We start from the raw sequence: 9,477 nt of genomic DNA on the forward strand, positions 1-9,477 counted from the left end.
CCTGTAACCATAACCACCACCTCCCTTATTGTTTGTGTACAACTTTCTCTGTCTTTCTCTTATGGAAATCGCCTTCCCTTCATCCAACACATATTTCAAGTATGAACTGGTGATAAGCTCGTGGTTCTTTCTGTGAAACTTGAGCTTGAAATACCTCTTCTCATCCTCCCTCGGGTACAAAGAAATTATCTTTCTGTTGCCTAATTGTTGGCTAGATATCCACCAAACCTTCTCGCCTTTATACACATCGGTTACTTCGTGATCATCCATCGTTAGGACAAGAGATTGGCCATCTTTGACAACATTGGCTTTGAGACGCTTAGATTGTGTGGACGAGTTCTTGCTTAGGTACCTTTCGATGGCTACATAAGCTTTACTACGCTCGAACCAACCATCAGTCTCATATTCATGAAATCCAATATGCATATAAGGGCAGAAGTAGCTCACGAGTTTATTCGTATACCTCCTAATATAACCACGAAGTTCGTGAGGGAAGTACTTATGGTACATGGTCCAGGTGAACATGATAGTTGCAATGGCTAGACCTAACTGAGCCCAAACGGCTTGCATCATCATCATCATATAAGCACGAAGAGTAATTGATCAAATTCGCAGACGTTCCTAGGAGGAAATTAACTTTTATGATACTAGAACTCTTTCTCTCCTCCTTCCCTCACTTGGGATATAAATAGAACACTTGAAGTATGATTGTGCACTAAATAACCGCCTTATATAGAACAAATATATACTAATCTTCTTAGGTCACCGACCTCCTAGTATACCTATAATTGTGTTATTATCCCATTTAAAGATGTTACCCTCTTAAAAGTCGGTTACCCTCCAAGTATACTATAATTTTGGTAAGTGTAATACATTGACATTCAATTTTAATTTTGGTTCTCCGCATATTATGTTAATTTAATAGGCTTCTTGAATTTTAAACAAAGTTAAAAATCTTTATTCATTATTGTTATAAAATTTAAAAATATTTTCTTACTATATTTAATATTATTTTTCCATTTCATTTGGCAAGATACTCTAATTACATTATGTAGATTTTTTATATAATTTAAGTATTAGATTGTCTATATAAATTAATTATATAATATCTTTTCTAAAATACAAAATGTATTTAATATTTGAAAGTCATGAATCATTTCAAAAAGAATTGTCTAAATTACATAAGTGTTTAAATTGCTAATTTATAACCATTTGCGCGTTATTATTTTATAATTAGTCCATTTACAATATTACTTTTATTTAGTTCAAAAAGCTTAATTAATTAATTAATTAATTAATTTAAGACATAATTTACGAGTTCTAAAATATGAGAGTGACTATATTAAGAGCCAGTTTATGTTTGGCCCGATCAGTCGTCGTGCTCCTTTCGGGGGTAGGTGATTTCATGTTTAGGTTTTTTCTTCTTTTCCAGTTTTGGGCTATTTTTGTTAATTGATCTACTTAGTATTGGGATTATGAATTTTTTGGGGACTTATTTAACGGGTCATTCGCACAAATGCCCTGTTTTGGGGTGGTCTTTAACTTTTTCCCCTCAAATTTGTGGTCTTTAATTTTCGCCCTTCAGCTTCGCCAGGCATAAGTTTATATTTCGTTCAGCATAAGTTTAGATTTCACTCGACTTACGTGTCATAATATCCCACAAGATATGCCGGATATGATAAAACTTTCAACGCTTAACAAAATCTAAAAAATACTACGTAACTTATGCCGCATAACTCAATTCCTATACAACTTATGCCGAGCGAGGCAAAAGTTCAGTTTCCGGAGATAAATGTTACAGAACTTATGCTTAGGGGCAGCTCAATGATAGATGTGGCCTAAAGCGAAACTTCAACAAGAGGCCTTAAGTTTTTTGGTAAGAGAAAAAATTCATATAGTATAACTTTATTTGAAATTAATTTTTCTAGGTTTTTGAGATGCAAAATTATTACAATAATTTGTTTATAATCGATTTCTTCCAATAATTCGTTTTCAATTGATAATATAGCTAATCCATTGATTTTCTTGAAGATACCTATCGTTTTCCCACCAACTTCTTCTTTTTTTTTTTTTAATCGTCTAACTTAACTATTTCACCAATTTGCTTATCTACAGTAAGTTCTCCCATATTTTTCGATTGTAGTATTTTTATTGTTTATTAAAATTTATCAAGGGTTTCATTTTGAGATTTTATTCGAGTTCAATCTTTCTCTCTTTTTTTTGAAGTTTTAAATATCCAAATTGATACTTTCTAGATGGCATATTTAAACTTTAAAATATACTAAAAGGATAATACATACTATGGAGAAACAATATAAAAAATAACAAATTCTAAATGCAAATTAAAAAAATATAGAACAATCAAACCTGGCTCGGTAAATATAAAACTTGAATATTATTTTCACTGCTTGAGTATTCTTGATGCAAACCTTGAATTTGAGAATAAAAATAAAAGAATTGGCAATTGACACATTTTTTTTTTTCAATGAAAAGCAAGACTTGAAATCCGGAGAATTGGAAAATGGAGAAAGAAAAAAGTGAAATATAAAAGTAAAATTGAAGTACAAGTTGAGACAGAACAATAATAAAGGGTAAAAATAATATGGGCCCCATGATAATGATGATTGTGCATAAATGAAGAAAAAAAGCCAATTTACACGTAATGTTATGAGAAAGATTCCCAAAAATACTTTCACTTTCCAATCTTTATGAAAATTATATTTTTAAATAATATGTACTACGTACAAGAAAATTTTGGGTCCCCCCTTAATGATGGGGCCTAAAGCAGCTGCTTGGGCTGTATTACCCTCGGGCCGGCCCTGCTTATGCTGAGCGAAGCATGTTGTGATAATTTCATTAAATGATCAGCAGGGACAAAAATTAAAGCCCACATGTAAAAATTAAAGATCAGTGCGTTTGAAGGGAAAATCCATGCAAAAACTTCTTATTTAACTACATCATTGTATTGTTGACCTTTGTAGAAGTTGCAAATATGGCCTATATCTAAAGAAACTGTCAAATTTTGATTTAGGTTAATTTTTGAATCAAATAGAAATTTCAGAATCCCATAAACTGCTTTTATTGATCATTGATGATCATTATCTCTGGACTTTAACACTTTTGATCTATTTTCTCTTCTGAATATCAAATTGCTTTTTGATTTAGTCAATCAACTCTACTATAATCCAAGTTAGTTGGAATCAGTTATATTCTCTGTATCCGTTTCGCTATAATCATGTCATTCAGTATGAAGTATTCATCAAAATTAAACTATTTTTATTGATTATCAACTTATTGGAATCCTCGTTCTTTATCCGGGTTTGAGATCAACTATGTTTTTGAAACTAAAACACGTAGGTGATGATATGGTTTCTTTATTTGGCTTCAACTTTGCTTCTCTAAGAAGAAACATAAGGCAGGAAAACCTACCAAATCTTCATCTATGAATTTCTTGATGGCAGAAATTGTATTTAGTTATGGCCTTTTCTCTCAATATATCACTTCTCAAACATTGTCTTATTTTCAAGTTTCTCATACACAGCCCATAGGAAAGAACTTACACTTGAGCTTTTGTTGCATTTAGGGGTATGCCTGAGTGATCAATAAAGTGGGTGAATTTAAGGGTATGATCGAGCAGTCAATAAATTGAGTGAAAACTATGAGAAATTAGTACTCAAATTCGAGCATGTGCAAAAGTATGTTGGATGATTTTTTTTTTTTTCCATTTGTCTAAATTTTGATGGCCAAAGTTACTTATTACCTATGCTAAAACCTAACAAAACTTAGTCTTTTCAAATATAGCTTGTTATGCCATTGTCTTCCTCGTTAAAAGTTCTTTTTGCACATAAATAGGGGTGTTAAATGGGCCGATTGACTTGAATTTTGACGGATCAAATTGGGTTGAATTAATAAATTGGCTGGCCAATAACCCGTCCAAAAGTTACTTGGATTGAAATGTGTTGGGTTGAAATGGACTAAAAATCGAATCATAACCTAACTCGTCCAACTCTCACTAAGTTTTGAATTCTTTGTTTTCTAGTATCAAATAAAAAAATGTCTTAAAATTATTTAGACAGTTTCTCATAGGCCAATTGGGTTGCATATCAGTCCAATTTTTAGACGGTCGGAATTGAGTGGTCAAAATGAGTTGAGTTAACAAAATCAGCAGGTCATTAAGACCTAAGCTGGTTGGGCGGATCATGATTTTGTGAGTTAATTTTGCCATCCCTACGCATAACCATCTACTATTATAATTCTCCCCTCTTCTTGTATTGAAGATTCCTTCAAGTGGAAGTAAGGTGTATCACGACTAAATGTATCTGGTTCAGGTAAGATTTCTCATCTCTCATAGGTATTTGAGAAAATTCAAGGATAGATTACGTAAATCTTACACTGAGAAGCCCGTGGTGCTTGTAGAACACAATTTCTCTTCTTGTGGTAGATTTGGAGGTTTCCTTGCAATGAAGTAACCTCAGATTGGAATGGATTTATTGTTTGAGGTAAGAATATGCTTCTCCTTCATCTATTTGAGCTTGTAGAAGTCATAGCTAGCTTGTACGGTAAAAAACTCGTGAAATAAAAGTCAAAAATTGTAGTTTTGTTATCGTTGTTTGTTGAACTGTTTTGAAGATCCCCTTATGGTATTTTGTGGCTGAAATTCATGGAATAAACTGAGTATGTTGTGGTTGCTATTTTCAACAAGTTTGGGAGTAAGAAAGGGTTTAAAGCTATAGTTTTGTTAATCGTAAGCGAGCTTGTCACTCGTTGTGTTGTTGCTTGAGTTGGAGGTTTCTTCAGGTGAAGTAAGCCCAAGATAGGGTTCACTCGTGTGATGTAAGGTAATATTTATGCCCCTCTCAATTATAAGAGTTAGTTTAGTACTACGGAAGGTTAGATGGGTGAAGAACATGTTGAATATCGACTAGAAGCCAGAAACGTGTTTTAGTAATGTGAAAAATCAGTTTAAGGTTGCTGAACTTTATGGATTTGTTTTCTTGTTATTTTGTGAGATAAGGCTGGAAAATTGGATAAATATACTTGTCATCATGTTATAGATATTTTGGAGTTAAAGTAAGAAATTCATAAGGGGTGACAAGGGTTGTATGGGTTCCAATACGAGCTTGTCGCTCGTCGTGATATGTTGATGAATTGTTAATGATATATTGTATCTTGTTTTTGATATTGTTCTTGTTGTGTTGCTCTGGTTGTTGTTGATGATGTGTGGAGTGGAGGAAGTCAAAGTCATAGGGGAGATGCTGCCTAAATTTATTTAGACAAGCTACTAGCTTAGAGCTACGAACTTAGTTCCTTCTTGGCATTAATCATGAACCTTATTGTATTGATGTAGATTGAGTTGTATCGTGGGCTTCTTTGAAAGTAAGGATACAAGGAGATCGAGGTATGTAAAGGCTACCCTTCTTTCTTTGTTTGGCATGATTCCTTATCGAACGAGTCCCGACCAAGTTCACAAAAAAGTGCCACTCACAGAGATTCCATGTCTATGTCGTTTCATGATATTCGTATAGTAACTTCCCTCGTCGGGAGTTCACTGTCAGTTAGCATTGTTGCTCATCTAGCTAGTATATAGAAGACTAGTAGATAGAAGTGAGATTGTAGGGTCTATAGAAGTATACACTTGCCTTTGGGACTATGATATTCTTGCCTTCGGGACTATGATATTCTTGCCTTCGGGGCTATGATATTATCCCCTTCGGGGCTGTAATATGCTTGCTTCGGGGCTATTAGCCATACAGATGCCTTTGGGGCTAATCATGCATGTCTAGAAGCCTTATACGAGGCTAAGTAGTCTGATGTTGTATTATTAGTTAATAGATGTCAGAGGCAGGTAAGTACAGCTGGATTCTTTATTGACTCTTCAGTTTATGTTCATTTATCTTATATTTTAGTTCAGTATTAGTTTCAGTCGCCTTACATACTTGATACATTATTTCGTACTGACGTCCCTTTGCCTGGGAACATTGTGTTCATGCCCGCGAGGTTCGGATAGGCAAATTTGGAGAGACCACCTCAGTAGATTGCCGAGTACTAGCTAGAGTGGTAAGCTCCATGTCTTTCAGAGTTACCCAGTCCAGTGTTTTGTGTTTATACAGATGATGGGCAGGTCGGGGCCCTGTCCCGGCCAAAGAACGGTTATCTTTCAGTAGAGGCTTGTAGACTTATTTTGTCAGAATAGTATGTATGTGTAGAGGCCTTGTCGGCCCTTGTATATATAGTCTGTTTTGGGTTTTCTTTGCTTGCAGAGACTTATGTGGGCCTTGTTGTTGTTCGGTTATGTATATACGCGGGGATGATCCCGCGTCAGTCGAGTTGGCTATCATTTACAAATATTCCAGTGTATGGCCTTGCCGGCCTAAGTTATGATATTGTGCTGATAGATCAGCCTCCTTGGCCTAGTTTGTCCTTCGGGACATAGATTGTACGAGTTTCAGCTTGGTTCGCTCGGGCCTAGCAAGGCACCGGGTGGCGCCATGCTTCACCTAGGTTGGGGTATGACATTATATACAAATCGTTTGAGCATAATATTTCTGTCTACTTACCAAATACAAAAAAATAAGTTAAAACATCACTTATTTTTCAAAGAAATATTTTCCTTTCATATCAAACACACTATTCCAGGAATATCTTTACAAATAAATAACCAATCTCATTAGGATTATGATGACACTATATGTTACGTCCACGGAAAGAACAAAAGGAAAACAGTTCAATGAAGTAAATAAGTATAAGTAGCAACATGAACTAAAGACCACCTAGCATACCTATAATTATGTTATCCCGTTAAAAGTTGTTATCCTATTAAAAGTCAGTTAACGAGAATCCTACTCCACGTATACATAGAATTGTGCCAAGCGTAATAAAATCAGACAACAATAACAATAGTTACATTCATCGTTCTACAAACTACAAATCCAACAATCCATACCAACTTCCTAGCAATGAAAGCTCGAAGATGCACTATCTTCACCATCACAATTATTCTATATTCGTCTCACCGACTATTGCATCGTTAGAGGAAAACGTAGAAAACTGCGTACACCTTTTGTTTACTCCAATATCCAACGAAGAGTTCGAAGAAAGTTTTTGGCCTATCCATAAATGCACCGAGTTGTTCCATGTTCTGTTCCTTGGTTATGAGGTAACACATAGATGGCCAGTTTTCTTCGAAGCCCTGAAACAAGTTGTGATTTTCTACAACAACGAAACAACGCTAACGCAACATATTTGTCATTTAGCTTTTCCTGATAAGGTTGAAGGCAACGCTTCAAATATCAAAATTAGGCCTTTCAAAATATGACCACCTATAGAGTGGGCAGAAGTAGCGTGCTTGGCTTTTGATCGAACCATGATCATCCATCAGGAGGGGCCAATGGAGTTTTGAGGTACCGGGTTCATCTAAACCCAATAGTACTTATATGTAAAAATTTACTAAAATTATATTATCGTGTATATAAATTAAAACTCATTTACTTTTTAGTACGGAAATTTCTGGCTTCGCCACAGGAGATATTCCGACTCTCCTTTCTAATGTTGTTCCTAAATCTAGCTAATAGTGGTTATCAAACTAATTTCCAATGTGTAGAGTAGCTCTTTATCATGCCAAAGCTGTGGATTCTTAAACAGAGACCAAATCAGTTAGTTGAATATGTTACCTTCTCGTGATCATCAAGTGCGTACCGTTTGTTCTGTAGAATATAGTTTATTTACAAAATAATATCATGCAATAAAAAGATTGTCTCCTTTTCTATTTTAAATTATCAAAAATATTGTCCTACATTTAGAAAGCAATTTAGCTTTATGAGATGATTCTGTAGCGCGAATATCTAAGGCTTGTTTTGGACCGCATTTAGAAATCTTCGCAAAGCTTTGTGTCTAGAAATCGAAAAGCAATCTTTTTGGGACGGAGGGAGGGAGTAATTCTATGTTTAACCAAATTAATTCACCCAATTCGGACCTGTTTCAAACGCTCTTTGAAACTTGAAATATATTTATCTTCTTTAATAGCTCATCTAAAAACTGTTTTACAGAAAATACATTCCATCAAGCAAATCACGTTTTTTTTCACTCCTTTTTTATAGCAACTACAAGGTCAGTTTTTGGATCCTGATTTTTATTTTATTTTTTAAACGGTTTTTTGGCTCATTCCGTAGAGCAGTTTTACCAGACACCAAAGATAAGAGTGCAAGCAACTTCCATATTTTGCTCCTAACTCATAACAATAATATTTATCCATTTGTTATATCTAGTTTCAAAACTATTATCTATCCATTTACTAATAGATTCCAGTCCTTACAACTGCTCATTGCGATTTCTCATATTAAAAAAAAGGAAGATACTTGGCTAGCTGAGTGTATGCAAAATCAGGACTCAAACTTCTTTTTCTAAATATACTTTGTGAACTTTGGTAGGTGTGGCTGGGAAGATATTCATAGATTCAATTACTGATTTTGAAACTATTGCCAATGGCATTTCTGTGAGTTTTCTTTACTCTTCATACTGATTACTGCTTCATTTTCTATTTGTTTCTTCTCTTTATCTTGGTCTTGGTTATGGCAATTTTGAAGTCTTTATTCTCCCTATCATGTTTTATTTACCACTCGATAACACGTGATTTTAGAAATATTCCAGGGGACATATATCGTCTCTCGGGGTAAAATATCTAATAATCAGCAGGTAGTAAATAAAATTTTGAAATCTAAATTGAACATAGGTATTAGTTTCAAGATAAAACCTAAAGTTTTTTTTTTTTTTTTTTTTTAGATATTAAGACGAGTGTTCCAATCGTACTTTAGCATTTATGCAAGATCTTGACGCATCAATAGGAATATAAAAAAATGATTTCCAAATTTAAAGCATTTCAAAATGTTTATTACAATATTTATTCGTTCAAGCATAAACATCACAGCCTTAAGACGAGGTAAGTATGTCTACATCAAGTATAAAGAATCCTAAAAAAAAAAGAATTAAGTACATATGGTAGAATGGTCATACTTTCATATTGATATTATAAATAAGATATAACTACTGTTGTAATTTATTGCTCCGCAGATCGCGCGGGTTCAAAAACTAGTAATGATAAAACACCAAAAAGAAGAACCCATCGTACCTAGCTACGAGAGTCAAAATCCAAACTTAGCAAAGTTACAGTGATACTCAAGTATTTACAGTGATACTCAAGTATACATTTATGAAGGACGATGAATCTAATACTGAAAAAATTGATCATTTAAAATCAACGTTTTTCATCACCATTGAAGCCAAGAAATTACTTCTGAAGATCCTATGAGAAAGGTAAGGATTCAATTCTCATTTAACTAACAACTGATAGCAAGGTATTTCATGTTTAAGCCAAAGGCTGCAAAATTAATTAGTCTTAACACTAAATCCCCTTCTATATTGACCCATAATGTTTTAACCCCCCCAACCCCTCCCCAAAATTCAACAGGTTTGGTCAATAAT

General features: G+C 34.1%; 1 protein-coding gene and 1 pseudogene across 1 annotated transcript in view; both read right to left on the reverse strand.

Annotated features, from left to right (window-relative positions):
• The window catches only part of LOC132039133 (AAA-ATPase ASD, mitochondrial-like), a 2,029-nt pseudogene extending 1,450 nt beyond the window's left edge, over window positions 1-579 (reverse strand).
• Window positions 1-9,477, reverse strand: part of LOC132039114 (uncharacterized) — a 91,322-nt gene that overhangs the window by 50,073 nt on the left and 31,772 nt on the right. The window lies entirely within an intron of this gene.

The sequence above is a fragment of the Lycium ferocissimum genome, chromosome 12, assembly GCF_029784015.1.
Source record: "Lycium ferocissimum isolate CSIRO_LF1 chromosome 12, AGI_CSIRO_Lferr_CH_V1, whole genome shotgun sequence".
Lineage (NCBI taxonomy): Eukaryota > Viridiplantae > Streptophyta > Magnoliopsida > Solanales > Solanaceae > Lycium > Lycium ferocissimum.